Source organism: Vitis vinifera, chromosome 6 (genome assembly GCF_030704535.1).
Source record: "Vitis vinifera cultivar Pinot Noir 40024 chromosome 6, ASM3070453v1".
In the NCBI taxonomy this organism is placed as follows: Eukaryota; Viridiplantae; Streptophyta; class Magnoliopsida; order Vitales; family Vitaceae; genus Vitis; species Vitis vinifera.
Window position 1 is genome coordinate 24293065 of NC_081810.1, and position 18384 is coordinate 24311448.

The 18384-nt window shown below is 32.3% G+C and overlaps 1 non-coding gene across 1 annotated transcript; it reads right to left on the minus strand.

Annotated features, from left to right (window-relative positions):
• Window positions 1–6968: 6968 nt before the first annotated feature.
• Window positions 6969–11022, minus strand: LOC100263775 (uncharacterized). The gene is made up of 2 exons (XR_009465921.1): window positions 10898–11022; window positions 6969–7388 (listed from the first exon to the last, which is right to left on the minus strand). It is a non-coding gene; the product is annotated as an uncharacterized LOC100263775 (transcript).
• Between the last annotated feature and the right edge of the window lie 7362 nt (window positions 11023–18384).

The following is an 18384-nucleotide window of genomic DNA, read 5'->3' on the forward strand; positions in this document are numbered from 1 at the left end:
ACCCCTCTCAATTATTTTTCTTTTTTTCTTATTAATTCCTACTTAATTTAGAAAATGCATAAATAAGTACCACTGCTCTGATTTATTTTGAAAAATAAATCATAAAATTTTTAATTTGTATATACTTAATAATGCTGTCATATAAATCAAATAACATTCCGTGGCATCATATGATCTTAATTAACGGTAACATTATTGGATAGAGTTTGTTGGGAGGCTGTGAAATAGTGCGAGATTAGAAGTTGATTGTTGTAAGGGTTGTTGACAAAGATAAATAAATAAATAAAATATTGTATTTTAGAAAATATGAAAAGGTCGGTTCGAATCGGCGATGCGCGCCTTTTGTTGGGGGAACTGGGAATCAAGTCAGCGATTATTTGGCGCGTATTTCTCCACTCACTTTGCCCACTCCTCACCAACCAAACCCTACCCAATACTCCCGTGGACCGGCCTCTGCCTACTTCAATCTCAGGTTCAAATATCATTAAACTGCTCCATTTCTCTTGGGCCAGGCCTGTATGAAAAAACTAAAATAAAAAAACCCTTTAAGTTATGTTTATGTTTGGTTGAAATAATAAACTGGAATTTAAAATAACATATAAAAATAGTTTATTCAATTTTTTACTTTTTTTTTTGGGAAAAGTAGGTCTTGACTCATTAATACGAAAATATATGGAAAAAATGAACGTCAAATTTTTTAAATCAATATTATCTTTATTTATTTAAAAATAATTTGAAATATATACACTTTTAATAAGTCATTTAATTATTTCTTAAAATGTCCTTTTTACTTATCATATTATTAACATCAACGTAAATGTTTATCTTCTTTTTAGATTTATTATTATTATTATTATTATTATTATTTAGGTTGTTTTCCCTTTAGAAATAAACACATCTTAGGAAAAGTTGCGACTTATTTTTTTCTCCATGACCAAACATCTTAGAGTAAAAGTGAGGAAGTTTGAAGGGTGTGGTCATTATAAGTAGTGAAAAAAAAATCTCAAATAATAATAATAATAAATTTAAAAGAAATGAAAACATTTACATGGAAGAGCATATCAATGGGTGTTAATGGCATGACAAGTAAAAGGGGTATTTTATGAAATAATTAGATGAATTATTAAAAAGTGTATGTATTTCAAATTATTTTTAAATAAATGAAGATAATACTAATTTAAAAAATTTGAAGTTCCTTTTTCTATATATTTTCATACTAATGAACTCGCTTTTCTGTTTTCTTTTTCGACCTTTCATCTTTATTTCTTTACCTCGGATTTTGCGAAAACCAATTATAGCTTTGAATTTACCGATAGAAATTAGGTCCATTGATAGGAGATGACTTATGGTTATAGGTAGGCAAAGTTTGTCAATATGACTTGAATACAATATAATTTTCACAAGTTTAAAATGAGTATAATCATGTTTGAGTCAAATTCATGGTTGAGTATCAAACTCATTCAATAAATAGGTTTTTTTTTTTTTGCCAACCTATATAATGCGAATTTAACAAAAATTGACCTATTTGATAATTATATTAATTAACCTAATGATAATTTTAACCTATTTAACACATATTTGACTCATTTTAAATTTACTTTTGAATAAATGAGTTAATTGAATTATAAATATGTCAAATTAGAAGATTAATTATATAAACTTATATATGTCTTAACTAAACTTTATAATTAAACAAAATGACTTGATTATTAAACGAATTACATGATTTATTACCCATTTAATAATGAGATTGTATTTTGGTTTACATTTTTAATCTAATTATTATTCATATCATGTTTAGGTAAAACTATTTGGTTGAATATCTAAAATTAGATACGATACAAACACGACCCACATAAGAATTGCCACCTCTAATTATGAGCACAAAGAGATTCATCTCAAGGCCCGAGGGAGAGTAAAATAAGAATGAACAATTTGTGGCAATAGTTCGGACAAAATCAAGTTTGTATTATTGTTAAGAACTATTGAATATTCACCTACCTTCAATATAATCTAGTTATATGTCATACTCGATATAGATACAATATATTTATTATTTAATATTATAACAATCAAATCTCTTTTATATAATTCGCTATGCACTCATAAGGTTTTCACAACTTTAAAATATGATTATATGGTTAAAAGAAATTCATACCTGTTATGAGCTTTTTTCATTTATTTGAGTGAGATATCACAATTATTTAAATGCAAATATAATGTTCTTGTCATGTCTAACATGATTATAGGGCCAAATGAACAAATACTTTTTGTTGAGCTAAGCATACAAAAACTTATATTAAAGTTAAGGATCAACATTGATACCATTTGTAAGGACTCGTTTTTTTTATATTGAGTTAAACAAACAAAAACCCACATTAAAGTTAAGGATCAACTTTGATACCATTTATAATAATTTATTTCATCTCTTAATGTTGAAAAATCATTAACTAGTATTTGAGAATTCATTCATTTTCATCTAAAAATCACCATTATTTTTTATTTTAAAAATTGAAAAGAAAAAAAAGAAGAAGAAGAAAAGGAAAAAAATATGTCCAAACAACACTTTAGGCTTGTTTCCGTAAACTTTCTATTTTTTGTTTTTAAAAATGTAGAAATTCTTATATATAAAAGTGTAGATTTAGTCCTTAAAAATTACTTTAAAAATATTAAAATTAAAATTAATAAAATAATTTTAATATCTCCATTTTTAAATTAATTTTTGAAAAATCATTATATTTCATTGTAAGTCTTTAAGGGGGTGTTTGGTACTTCAAAATAGGGAATGGAAATAAATATTTTGTTTCTATTCTTATTTCTTAGTGAATAGAAATGAATTTGATGATTCCATTTTTAGTATTTGGATGAACTTAGGAATACAAGATTGGAATGATTATTTGTTTTCATTCCAATGTTTGATAATAATAGGAATGGAAATGAAAAAGAAATAAATTTACAATAATATCCTTCCATATAATTTAAAATAATTTTTTATTTTTATTTTTATTTTTTAAAAATAAAATTTGAGGGTTTTTTTGTTATTAAATAATAAGACTAAAAAAATATATATACTCAATAAATAAAAAATTAACCATAAAAAATCATATAACCCTAATGTACAAATATTCAATTATTATTTTTATTAAAAATTTAAATAATTTGTTATGCTTAAGAGTTATAAAATTATGTTTTACCAATATATATATATATATATATATATATATATATATATTTATTAGAATATTTAAATTCTCAAAGCTAGCAAATGTTTTTCCTATTTTCAAAAGAGGAAATAAAAGAATTCAAATTTCATTCTAATTTTCAACAAGTATCATATCCGATAAAATCCATAACCTTAAAAAATTTTAAATATTCGTTTTTTTTTAATAAAAAAAATAATAGTCTTGAAATCTTTTTTCTAAATGTCGTGGAATGTTCAATTGATTCAGTTTGGGAGAATCACTTGTTGCATAGAAGTAGATGATGAATGGGGTCTCTAACTTTGCAAAAAATATAAGCATCAAACTTGAAGAATGAGATAAGAGTGTAAAATAATAAATTTAGATTATTTTATATTATCAAATAGGTTTAATGAATTAGAATACCACCTATTTTTAATGAATTCGAATTATAAGTTGGATTTAGTTTCTGCCTAAATAATTTTTTATTTCATTTCCATCTTCTTAACATTTATCCAAACATAGGAATAAAGGAGAAAATGAATGAGATGTCTATTCTCACTCCCCATTCCCGTGTACCAAACACCCCCTAAAAGTTTATGTATTTAATATGGAAATTATTGTTATTTTCTATTTTTTAAAAACACAAAAATAGGAAAAGTATCCAAACCCATCTACCTCTGATTTGAATATATTTATTATTTATTATTTTTAAAAGTAAAAATAGTAATAATTTTAGCATAAAATGCCACAATCTTAAAAGTGATTTTAAGAGATTACGGCAAGTTGATATATTTTTTTAATATAAGCAAGTGTATCCAAATAAGCTGCTAAATATTTAATTTTTAATTATAATTTATTGATATTTATTTGTATTTATAATATATTTTTAACATTCATTGTTTTTTAAAATTTATAAAATTTTATTTTAATTATTTTAATTGTCTATGATTTTTATAAGTTAAAAGAAAGTATTGTCCATTTTTGTAATTTAATATGCAAAGTTCTCACATTAAATAGATTGCAAAAAAGTTAGTTGATGATGGAGTGAGTTAGATCCCCTGAAATGAGTTAAACAGGCTAAACAAATACAACATGCTTATTAAAATCTGTTAATCAGTGTAACTTTTTCAAGTTGCTTGGACGAATCTTGTGACGTTTCTCAACCCTAAAGCAACGAAGAAGCACCAAAGACAAAAACCCTATAAGATGGGTTGAAGAGCTTTGGGGAGGGATTTCCAAAAAAAATATCATTCGAATCGGAGAAGTGAATCAATGTTTTCATCCTCGACTTTGTTGTTGATGGAAGTACTGGTCTAAGTCAGGTCCTATAGTTTTCTGCTTTCTATCTCCTTCATCGCCTCTTCATCATCTTTCTTTTTCGAGTGCTTGGAGTTCCGAGCCTTCTTTCATACTCCTTCCTTCGCATTTTTTATTATTATTATTTTTAAGATGAGTGGAGTCTGAGTAAGAAGGAAAATATCGAGATATATAGTCGATATATCGTGTATCGGGAGGGGTCGACATGATATTTCGTGAAGAAAAATCGGAGAGGAGATATTTCTGTAAATATCGCCAAAATATCGGCAATATATCGGCTCAGGGAGATATATTAGAGATTTTTTTAAAAAATCGCCTCTGTGGCAAAATATCGGTAATATATCGGAGATATATCGCTGATTTTTTGGCGATATTTCCTCTCCTTCATGTAATGTGATCTGACGGCCCAGATCACGCTCGTGTTGATCCGATGGCCTAGATGTGATTCCAATTGTAATATGGTGATCCAACGGCCAGATTGCTCACAATTTTTTATCCAACTGCCAAAATTGATTTTTAACGGTAAATTAATGTTCCAATGGCTATTTTGGCCCAAATTTCTTTTATAAATGGCCCAAATTTCATCTATTTCATCCATTTTTGCTTTCATTCTTCATTTGCTCTCTCATTACTCCAATTTTTATTAAGGTTGCTCAATTATTTAATCATTTTAAGGTATATTTGTTTTAAATTGTAATTAATTTTGTTTGAAATTGTAATTAATTCATTTATTTTCAATTAATTAGTACGTTTGCAATATGGATGATTTAATGCTATTTTTACATTCAATTGTAATTAATTTTTATATTTTTATTGAATTAACTTAGGTTAATTTGATTATTTAATTATAAATTGATATGCTTATTTTAGATGATTATTTGTGATTTATTTTCACGTTTAGAATTAAATTAAACTAGTTAACTTAGCTAAATTATTTAATTAATTTAATTAACATGCTAAATTATTTAATTAATTTAATTAACATGAACTAGTATATTTTGAATATGAAATATGTTTATTTAATGAATTTAATGTGTACAAATTATTGATATTTAATGAAATGAAATATTTTATGTGACTTTATAATGAGAACAATTACAAAATTAACATTTCTTATAGATCGACATGATATAATTTCATCTAATATCGCAAATTATATCATATATATATATATAATTTTTCAATAAAACAACTTTAAAATGTCAATTATACTTCTAATTATATTATTATGAGGTTTTCCTTACATTTCCATGAGTTTTTAACAATTTTAAGTCTATCGATATTTTTTTCCAGAATATCCGCCGATATATCTTCGATATATTCGTAAAATCGAAGTACCGATATATTCGTGATTACCGATATTTTTATCTTTGAGTCTAAGAAGAGGCAGGTATTATGCCTTTCCCTATTCTTCTGGGGTGGCTTTTCTTAATTAGGCTAGTGTCCCCTTAAGGTGCATTTTCTTTGCGACTGGTCCTATAAGTGGAAGGGGGTGCGTGCCTAAAACTATTTTTAATGTATAGTAATTTTAAAACTATTTTCAAATCTATATATATATTTTATTTTACAAGATTTTAATTAGAAGTTATCTTTTTAAAAAATAATTTCAATCTATTATCTTTAAAAAAACAATTTTAATTTAAATATTAAAATTATTTAAAAAATACTAATTTTAAAATTCAACTAAAGTTATGTAAATCATTTTTCCTTAAAAGTAGCATACATGAAAATGTGAGGACCAATATAAGTTAAGTGGGTGTTTGGAGAAAATTAATATTTATTATTTGTTGACTTTAAAGTAAATTATATTTATGTTGTTAACTTAAAATTTATTACTTAATTTTAGTTTAAGTATTAAAGTTATTCGATAAAATTAACTTAAAATTTATTCTAAATTATCAAATTGATATATTTATACTCATAAATTATAATTAGGGTAAAGGAAATCGAGTAACAATGAAGGTCATAGAGTAACAAAAGAGATCGTTGAAGTAATTAGAACGAATGAGGATAAAAAGGTAAAATAAAATTATAAACTTAATAATAAATTAATTATTTTTACTTATTACTTAAAATTATTTTTGACTTTAAGTCATATCATTAAATTATTGTTCCAAACATACTTAACAACTTAAATTAGGTTATTAAGTCAAAGATGGTTCCCAAAACCTCCATTAGGTCTGCCCAATTTTGAATCCCATTACACAGTTAGGTCCAACTCATAGCAAGTCTCCATAAATTTGTCTAGTTTATTGATGAATATTTGTGCAGAAATCTCTATCTCTAGATTTTATTTTATTTTTTTTCCTCTCAAGATTACATATGTATTTTTAAAAAATTCCAAAAATCTGGTAATTCTAAATTTATTTTAAAAAGACGATATATATATAATTGTTTTTTGAAATCAACTCGCCGCGACCGGTGGCCTGTAAATGGCACATCATCTCAAGATCAGATGACAGAAAATACTGACAAAAACTACCTGAATTGATTTACATAATTTTGAATTTCCTCATCATAACAGCCTTATGAGATCCAATATTCAATCATTTTTATCTGGAAATATTCCTATGATGCATTAACACCAACATGGTGCATTCAAGAACAGGCTAAAAAGCAAAAGGCCACAACATCTTACGATCATCTATTTGAATAAATGAGCAAGATCAGGATCATCCAAATTCACATCCAGCCATCCATTCAAACGCATGTACTCGATATAATGATCTGGAGGCTTGACCGCACGGGGATTTTTTGGTGTAAAGCCATGAATCCTCTCAAGATCCCTAGCTAGCCATCGAACATATGCACGGTCCAAAGGAGGAACAATCTTCAAGAAAATCTCTTCCTTTTCTTCTTTCACAGGCTTGTTTCCCATAGTAAGAGAACCTGACCAACTTCAAAATATCAGTCAGCAAGAGGTGTTTGAGAAATTTGAAGTAAACAGTTGATGGATAAGAGAGAAAAATAATTGATCTTAGCTGGGAAATTGACAATAATGCCACTTATAAATAGCTCAGACCACAACATAATCCCTCAACATTTTCATAGGCAATTTGCCAACCTTTGTCCATCTGAAAAATAATAGTAAACTTTTTGACATGAAAGAATTTCATGCCCATGTGAATGCATTGAAGTAGTACTCAAAAGCAAAAACCATGCGCTGTTTGGCTTGTTTGGTTCCAACAATAGAATTTGCCATGCTCACATCCAAATGGTGACTCCAATTTTTGAATTCATGAGAACCTGTCTTAAAAACTGAATTTTTACATGGGCAGATGATTCATCAGATTAGTTGGTCGTACTAATGCAATACCTGTACTATTTTTTCTTTGACTGGCTTTAAATAATTACATGCTCTTAAATGATGACAGCATTCTTTTAAAATTTTTAGAACAAAACAGGAAAATATTGAACATAATAGTCAATTTCAAGATTAGGTTCAAAGTCATGCTTCCCATTATATGATTGTGTAGTTGAGTTAGATGATAGATTCTCTCCAAGCCAGAAAAGGAAACTACTAGTATATTGTACCACCTTTAACTGAAAACACTACTTAAGTTATCGATCCCAATGGACCAATATTAAGCAATTTATCAAAAATCTCTGAGACAGGGCAAAACCTTCTAAACTTGGTCAGAAAAATGATAATCCTATCTTCATCCATGTCCATTTTTCCCTATAAAAACCCAAAATTATCAATTAAGATAGACCGTTTCCATCATATAAAGTTCATACCCATCTTGCAAAAGTTAGTTCCTCAGTTATACAAAGGCCTTGCAAATTGCAAGGGTGGCCAGGAAACAAACTGGGCAGAGCCAACTATTACTAAAACCTTGCAACTTGCAAGGGTGGGCATGAACTTACCTAGGGCTCAAGCCAACCATCAACTCTCTGACTTCAAAAAGTAATGGTTGAATCTGAGCTTAATCCTATTTGGAGTAATATAATTAGCATAGCATACTAATCCATACCATCAGTATAGAAGGGTCACCTCTTAGGCAGTGGCCCCACCAATTTTGCCATTTTCCAGGGAAAAGGAAAAATAAAAGGATAACAGGATCCCTAATCTCTCCCCTTGATGTAAAAGAAATTCCCCACCTCCAGGAACTAGATAAAAATATTAAACAAAAGATATGAAAGGGAGAATTTTAAACAATTCTATGGGAAGGGCAAGGCTGCAATTGGATTTTTAGCGTCTAGGTTACAGTGGAAAAATCAGGCCCCAACTTTACAAATGAAAGATCCTGGAAGTTACTTCAAGTGCAGTCATATCCTAGCTTTCTTGGAGGAAATATTAAGAAACTCCTCCTGCATGCTAATCCAAGAAATTAAAATTTTTTAAAAGAACTTTAAGAGCTTAAAGGGTGGTCTTCATTCAGTAAGTCTTGGATGTCTCAGTCACACTTCCTTTGGATGCTTTCTTCAGCTTAACAGCTGATGAGAACCTTCTACTCCAAAAGAACAAGGAATGCTTTGGATATCAAATTTAGATAATTTTCACACCATCACAAAAATAAGGGATCAATGATGTTGAATGATTTGATGCATTAACTTTTAAATCAAACCATTCCTCATTTACTTGTGCATTCATCAAATCAAAAGACTCAATAACCATGTCAAGTAGGTTCCTCTTCATTTCACCATTGGGAACAATCAGATGTCCATCTTCAGAATTTTAATCATGGATTGATAATTACTCCCAAACCATAATTGAATCCTCCAAATAAAGAAAACTTGAGTTTAATCGTTGTGAAAGTTTCACTTCAACCATTTGAGGATGACAGCTTGCTACAAACTTATATCTTCTTTGCAATGAATGGGTTGCTTTAAGAAGATACTCAATACAGCTGCAAGGTTTCATATCCACTATCAAATTGGAAGGTGATGAAGAGCTACTCCACCATCAAAGCTTAAGCACCAACTCCACTTCCAAGAGGAAGGAGAGTTGACTGGATAGTATCAAAGTCTAAGTTTCTTAGATGACATTTAGTAAAATCCTCCTGCAAGGTGCTAAGCAACCAAAAATAGATCTTAAAGTAACTAAAAAGCCTATGGGCTGTTTCCTTGTTCAATGATTTAAGCATTATCTTAAAACATGCAATGTATTTGTAGTATTTCAAAACTTTATCACCAAGTAAGACTGACTTAGAAAGTCTAAACAACCACTAACTTTGGAAATATGACATATATCTTAGGATACAAGACAATGGATCCAATCATTCAAAATGCCAAAAAACCTAGCTAGTTGGAAATCGATCCCCCATTAATTATGCAAGAAGTCCACCAGAATCTCCACACTAGTCACCTTATTCGAGACTCTTACTACATCACTAGAACCAACTCAGACCTATTGATCTATATATAGCATGAACCAGATGCTCAAGCATCAAACTCAAGATGCTGAGGCCAATTTTGTTCATCCATTTCAAAACCACCCCTACTTTCCAATTGCCTCTCTATAAACAAAATAATCCTTTTCTCTCAATACTTCAGGAGAGTTCATCACAATTACAAACTAAGCCTTCAACTCAACACCATGACCAACCCTGGCTTAAAACTTCCACTATTCTAGATAGTCTTATCTTGTTCAATCCTTCAAGAAAATTCATCACAATTACAGCCTAAATAATCAATCTGACACCAGTTTAAAGAGAAGGGATTTGAAGCATGCCAATACCATGGACTGCCTAGTCAAAGCAAATTCAAAAGCCTCATTGTAAAAGGACTTCCATTTTATCCTGATAATGCTGTTACACTGACCATCCAACCTCCTTTTTTCCTCTAGAAAATGAAGAATTATTGGAAAGAAAGAAAAACTGTCCTTCACCTAACTCCACATCACCTACAATCCTTTTTTAATTCATAACCCATAATCATATTAATTCACCAGAAGCCTGTAAAAAAACCAACTCAACATTTATAATGCCCTCTAAAATAACATTCTTTATAGAGAAAATTCATTCTTAAAAACTAGGTTTAAACAGAACAGCACTCAGACAAAAAAAAAGGCGGAGGAAGCAGATGGAAATTACTGTTCCAACTTCCAACCAAATAGTTAATTACCGAAATCAATTACAGAAACAACTTTCTACTGCAACTTCTCAGCAGCCAAACATAGCAGAAAATTTACAGTACACCAGTCACACAAATACCCTTGGGCAACAATTTCCCAACAACCAAACAGAGAGCAATCTCATGCCCAAACTCATTCAAAATCGCACAAACAATAACAAGATTATAATCGCAAATATGAAAATGATCCCAAGTAAAAAGCAAAATATGGATGTTAAGATGAATAATTGAGGAATTTAGGTGAGGCAAACAGTAAATACATGGTTCCGTGAGTGAACATGATGAGATATTGAGAATGAGATCGAAGAAGAAACCAATCTTACCTGTCAGCCAACCAAAGCCCTTATCCTTCGGTTTCAGCTCCGGTGACACCCCCAACTCTTACCAGCCCTTCTCGGTCCTCGGATATATATTCCACATTACTTACAGTCAATATATAATTCACTTCTCTGACTTTTTCTTTCTAACGCATATAAGTTTATTTTTATTTAAAACTTCTATTATTATTATTATTGCTAATTTTAGAAAGACTTTACAAATTTTTTAATAATTTAACATTTTATATTGTTTTTCTTTCTTTGATATTCATATTTTATATTTGAGCAATTTTAAATTTATAAATTTTATTTTGAGTTAAATTGTTTACAATTTTTTTTAAATATCAATTAATTTTATAAGCCTTTCCTAAATAAATAAATAAATAAGTTATTAAAATTATTATAAATGTATATGAGTAATTTTTAATGACATCATAATTATTATATTTAATTTTAATTTTCCCAACTCCCATAAATGAAATACTCCGGTTAATGAATTTCTAATGACAAAGGTTTTTCATAATTCTCCACAATTGAGAGAACTCTTATTAGTTTTTTTAGAAGATTGAAATTAAAAAGTACTTTCTTTCTGACGTGAAATGTATGTAATTAAATTTTACTTTATGCTATTTCTTATTTGATTTTTCGAAGTTATGAAAAAAAAATATATATATATAACTAGAAGTTATGTGAAATATATAAAATTCATATAAATTTAAGTTATGTGATAAATTATGTTGTTTTTTTGGTAATTAAAAGTTATAAAAATATAATGAGAAGTTATTAATGCAATTTCTAATTCTTTTTAATTTATATTATTGTGGACCCCGTATTTCTGCTCATACGCTTCCACTCGATGGTGAACTCACTTTTTATTTGAAAATGATTTATTGTTTAAAAAATGATTTGAAGTCCTCACTTATTTTTGTTTTATTTTTAAAGGGTAAACAAAATAAGAAAAAAAACCTTAAATGTGACTCTTTATTTAGAAAAACGGGTCCGTAAAAAATCGAATCTGGGTCCGAGGGTCGGGTTACCTATTGGGAAGGTATGGTAAAAACCGTAGCACCCCTCTAAGCCCCTAAAATGGGTCTCTACTAATAAGGTGAAGCAATGGTGGCAATTGATAGAATAATCGTGGATGTCGAATAGTAATCAAAGGTGTGAAAGCATAACGTACATGATAACAAGTAAATAAATAAACATAATCGGGTACGAGGTGTACCTTAGTCACAAGTTGAATGCTATCATAAGAGACAAGGTTAGTACACAGATATAGAACAATCACATGCATGTCATGTAGTGGAGCAAGTCAATCATGTGTGACAATCAATCAATCAATGGGAAAATCTTATATGTTAGGCCCCACCACTACCCAATTTATTTTAGCATGAATTAATTCCATGAATTTCCATTATTCGGAATTATAGAATAAAATTCCCGCTTATTTCAAAATATTTAAAAAAAAATCAAAGAAAATGTGAAAATGGCTTGCTGAAGAAAATGGCCACAAAATTTTATTGGAAAATGGATTTTTGCAACCTAAAAAAAATCTAAGGATGAAAATTCGAAAAGTTAAAATTATTTGGAAATCTAGAAATTGGAAAACTATTTGAAAACTAGAAATTGGGAAATTATTTTAAAATCAAAGATGATGAAATAAAAAGGGAGGGCGCCCGCCAACAAGAATGCATGCCAAAGGCGACCATGCAAACCATGCAAGAGTGGGTCCCCAAGGGTGCAACTGCGTTGAGATTGCTCTATTGGAGCCGGTGGTGCTGTCATTTGATGAGGAAAATTCTCAATGTGAAGTCAACTCATTTTTAGTGGAAACACACCATGTAGACCTCTGATGGCTTGGGGTTCTTTTAACTGAGGGTTCTTTGAAGTTCCAATCATCATTGAAGGAGGTCACATCAAAGCATCATTTGAAAATCCTGTATCACCAGTTGCATGGTTGTACATGTTACACATGTCCTGACCCGCTAAAACATTCAATCTGCCAGCATGACTAAGGGGAACATTCGGAACTAGGTCACCACCTATCCTCATCTCCTGAGGATTTCTTACCGAGGACATTGCTACAAGCTTGGGCTGCTGAGAAACTGAAAGTGGCCTTCCTCGTTAACATTGAAATAATGACCATTATCCTACTATTCCATGTGGATTTTCACCCATACCTAGTCCACGAGTCAAAAGTTCTCTAATTTGGAGAGTGTTTGAAGCGGCATAATGCAATAGAGCTTGAAAATATGTATTTATTGCATAGAAATCAACACCTTGTAATCCACTCCCAATCATCTGATTAACGACATTGTTGCAAAGGATTGGAGGAACAAAGCAAGACGTCGATGATAGAACAAGGTGGTAGCTTCTCTACTCTTTCCTACAACCTTTGTAGTCTTGTGGATAGTGGAAAAGGTAAGAGTATTGGGTTCAACACCTTAGTTTGGCTTTTGGACATAGAAATTGGGTGCTTGCTCACGGTATTAGGGGTTGACTGCACTGCATTAGAATGGGTATGAATTATTAATCTGTGGACTTGGAGATAGGTTAGTGTTAGACTTGCTGTTAATGGTTGGTATGGTGGGTGTGAAAGATAGGTATGAATATGGGTAGGAGGACGTGGATGACAAATTCAGCTGGGTATGAGGTGTGAGAAGATGGGTGTGGTGATGGGTGTGTTGGGATATGAAAGATAGGAAGGTGATGGACATGGTGGGGGTGTGAAGGTTAGTAGGATGTGATCAGTTTGGTTGCCAGTTTCTTTGGGATGCTTGCTGTTTTGAACTCTTCCAGAGAGAATCCCTTGCCAGCTTTGATCATGTTATTATGTAAAGTTTGTCCATGCATGAGTGGGTGAAGTGGTCCAACAGTGGGGCGAGGAAAAATCTTCACAGCTCTCTTCTATCTAGCAATTCCTCTTAGGGTTTTGCAGGCAGGTTGGTTGTATAAGAAACTGGATTTTGCAGGAAGGTTTCTTATCATTCCATATCATTTTCTACACTATTACAACCTATTTATTCACATCTTGAAGATGAGATAACTAACTAACAAATTATAAGTACATTAGTTAAGCCATAACAGAATAACAAACGGGACTGTTATCTGGTGCAAATGAGGAGTTTTCTGGTGGAGTTTGGTAGTTAGTTGTGAGACTGTTTTGAGGTTCAACATCCCCCCGCAAGCTCATAGAGCAAGGAACCACATAGAGTTTTGTATGGAGAGTGATGAACTGTGAGCTTGGTAAATGCTTGGTGAAGATGTCAGCTACTTGATCTGTGGATGGGATATATTGAATTTGAATTTCTTGACGTAGAACCTTATCACGAATGAAGTGAAGATCTAATTCCACATGTTTGGAACATGCATGAGAAACAAGGTTGGCCGCTAAGGCTGTAACACTTTGATTATCACACCAGAGCAAAGGGATAGTTGTTTGAGAGATACATAGTTCTTTTAATAATGCTTGCACCCATGTAATTTCAGTTGTGAGGGAAACAAGAGCTCGATATTCCGATTCAGCGCTGCTACGAGAGACTACCTTTTGTTTAGTGGAAGACCAGGAGATGAGATTTGGTCCAAAAAATATGCAGTATTCTCCGGTACTACAACGATCATCTGGGGATGATGCCCAGTCGGCATCAGTGTAGCCTTGGAGTTCAAAGGATAAGGAGGCATGTAATGAAAGACCATGAGAGGAGGTGCTTTTGAGATAGCGTAGAATTCATTTAACTGCATTCCAATGGGTTGTGGTTGGGTGTGCCATGAATTGGCATGCTTTATTTACAGCAAATGCAAGGTTTGGACGGGTGATGGTAATGTATTAAAGTGCTCCAACAGTTCTTCTATATAAGGAAGCATTTGGAAGAGGATCTCCATCAACAAGAGAAAGTTGCTGCTCGAGAGGTCCAGGTGTGCGTACTAGTTTGGCATTAACCATGTTAGTTCTATGTAACAAGTCTTGTATATATTTTTGCTGACTAAGATGAAGAGAATCTGACTAAGAAGTGACTTCAACTCCCAAAAAATAGTTAAGATTCCCGAGATCACAAAGAGTAAATGTGTTGCTGAGGTGTTTGATGAAGGAGAAGACCTGAGCTGTGCTTCTCCCGGTGATAAGAATGTCATCAACATAAATGAGTATAATGAGTAAATCTGTAGTTGTGTGATGGAAAAAGAGCGAGGTATCAGCCCGGGAATTTTGAAAACCAAATGTGAGTGGATAGGAGCTGAGCTTAGTGAACCACGCTCAAGGAGCTTGTTTGAGTCTATAAAGCGCCTTGTGAAGACAACATACATGAGACGGGTTTTGGGTGTTCACAAAGCTAAGAGGTTGATGCATGTATACTTCATCTTGGAGATCTCCATTGAGGAAGGCGTTTTGAATGTCTAGTTGGCGTATTGGCCACTGAAAAGATAATGCAAGAGAGAGAACAATATGAATGGTCGAAAGCTTAACCATCGGGCTAAAGGTTTCAAAATAATCAACTCCCGGAATCTGAGTGAAGCTTTTGGCAACAAGTCGAGCCTTATAGCGGTTAATGTTTCCATCTGGTTTGTATTTAAGTTTAAAAACCCATTAGCAGCCGATTACATTTCCATGTGGAGGAGATGGAACCAAAGTCCAGGTATTTGTTTTTAGTAGAGTTGTGTACTCAACCTCCATTGCTTGGTGCCAATGAGGGTCTTGTAAGGCTTGCTTGACTGTACGTGGTTCGGCTGGAGCAGAGACGGTAAATGCCTTTTTCTTGAGTGTTCCAATTTTGGATCGAGTTAGCATGGGATGACAGTTGGTCTTGTGGAAAGTGGAAATAGAATTGAAGGTGGATGAATTAGAGAATGGGATTTGAACTATAGGAGGAATGGGGATATGAGATGTAGAATTATGGGACGTTGGTGGAGAGGAAATTGAGGATGGTAAGGGAATTAGTTGTGAAGAATGAAGAGGAACTGGGTCTATTGGGGTAATAATTGGTTGGAAAGATATTGTTGAAGACGATGGAAGAGAAGTAGATGAATGAAAAGGGAAATTGGAATCATCAAATTTTACATGCCTGGTGATGTAAATTATATTGGTGGAATGATGGAGGCACAAATAACCTTTGTGGGACAAATTGTAACCAAGGAAGATACATGGAGCTGAGTGGTGAAGGAGTTTATTGGATGAATATGGTCGTAAATATGGGTAACAAAGACAGCCAAAAGTTTTGAAAAATTTGTAGTTTGGAAGTTTATGGAAGAGAATTTGAAATGGAGACATATGTTGAAGGGTTGGAGTGGGCATACAATTGATGAGATGGACTGTTGTTTGAAATGCATAAGTCCAGAATTTTAAAGGTAGGGAAGCAGTGTTAAGAAGAGCTAGACCGGTCTTAACAATGTGTCTTATTTTCTTTCAACCCATCCATTTTGTTCCGGAGTGTATGGGCATGAGAATCGATGATGAATCCCATGTTTAGCAAGATGAGGAGCAAGAGCTTTGAATTCTCCTCCATTGTCAGATTGGAGGTTTTTAATGGATATGTTGAATTGAGTTTCAACTAAAGCTTTAAATTTAAGAAATGTAGAAGACACTTGATCTTTAGAATGCAAAACATATATCCAAGTAAATCTTGAAAAATCATCTACAAATAGAAGAAAATAACGAGCACCTGTTGTGGAAAGGATGGGAGCAGGACCCCATAAATCTGAGTGAACTAGTGCAAGAGGATGAGAAACCCTAGAGGTAGATGAAGAGAAAGATAGCTTGTGGCTTTTGGCCAACTGACATGCACAAAAAATTTGTTTTGTATTTGTATTACAAGGAATATTACAAGAAGCAAGAATTTGTTTCAAGATTAGTGGAGTTGGATGTCCAAGTCTGTTATGCCACTTGGAGAATTCATTTTTTGGTTGAGCAATAAACGCCGAGTGACTGTATGAAGATGTTACTGAATCGTGACAAGGAGTGCTAGGAAACTTGTATAGACCTCGTTCAATTGTGCCTTGGTGGAGAATTTGCTTTGTAGTTTTATCCTTAATGAGATAGATATTGGGATGAAATTCAAAAAAAGAGTTGTTGTCAGTACAAAACTTAGACACACTGATAAGGTTTGTGGTGAGTTGAAGAACATGAAAGACATCTTGAAATTGAAAAGATTTCTGAGAGGAATGAAAGTATTTGGAACCAATACTGGAGATGGGCAATTGCTTACCGTTTCCAACCGTGACTTGGTCCTTGCCTTGATAGGGTTGTATGTTGGAGAGTTGACCCTCATTGTGGGATAGATGATGAGTGGCGGCGGTGTCAAGAAACCAGGAATCATTGAAGGCTGAAGAAAGTGAAGCTACCATTGCTTGCATTTTGTTGGTGTTGACTGGTACATTTAATGGAGCTTTGGTAGGGTTTGTAGGTAAGATATCTGGTCCTTGTAAATTAATGTCAAATCTATGATAACAAGAAATTACTGTATGCCCATATTTGCCACAAAGTTGGCTTTGGGGTCTACCACCAGATTGATGTGTGCGTTGATTTTGTCCATGAGCATTCGAACGTCTTCTGTATTGCTGGTGATGAAATGAATTCTGACTATTAAAAGAAGAGCTAGGTTTCCTAGTATGGTATTTTCTGGATGGTTGAGGATGATCTTGAGTAGTTATATGTGCTAAAATGACTTCATCTTCTGCTGTAGAATTTTGGAAATGAAGTCTTTGTTCATGTGAGAGCAAAATGCTATGTACTGAATATAGTGTAAGATCATCTTCACGAGCTGTTAAAGAAGCTACAATAGGATTATAATCAGCTTCGAGACCAGCAAGAAGTTGCAAGATTTGATCACATTCACCCCAAGTTCTCCAATGGCAGCAAGACTATATGTGATTGTCTTCATTTTTAGGATATATTCCATGATGGGTAGAGATCCTTTCCGGGTTGTTTGAAATGCAAGTCTGAGTTGCATTATTCTGGCTTTGGATGAAGTTGAGAAGGTTTTCTCAAGAGCTACCCAAGCTGTATTGGATGTTTGGTATCCAATTATCTGTCCCATAATCTCGAGAGTAAGAGAAGAAAAGATCCAACTCAGGATCATGCGATCGAAACGCCGCCAGGTGAGAAAATCCGGGTTAACTTCACTTGTTGCAATCATCTGGGGAGGACAAGGTTTGAGTCCTTCAATGTGTTCATCGAATCCATTTGCATATATGACATTCTCTATTTGAGTTTTCCAAAGAACGTAGTTGTTTCTATCCAGCTTAACAGGAAGATGATGATTCAGCATGTGCAGTGACTGAATCGTGTTAGGCTGCTGTGATGAGATGACTTCTGGACCATGGAATTGTTGCGGATTGGAACTTTGGATGGAATTGGCCATGGAATTAGCTAAAAGAATGTTGAGTTGAATTGATTTTTTCTTTGTAATATGTTGAAGCTATCCTTGTAAAACATGGGCTAAGGCTAAATGGGCCGAGTCTTATTGTTAAATGGGTTTTAGGGTTAGGGTTGGTATATGATA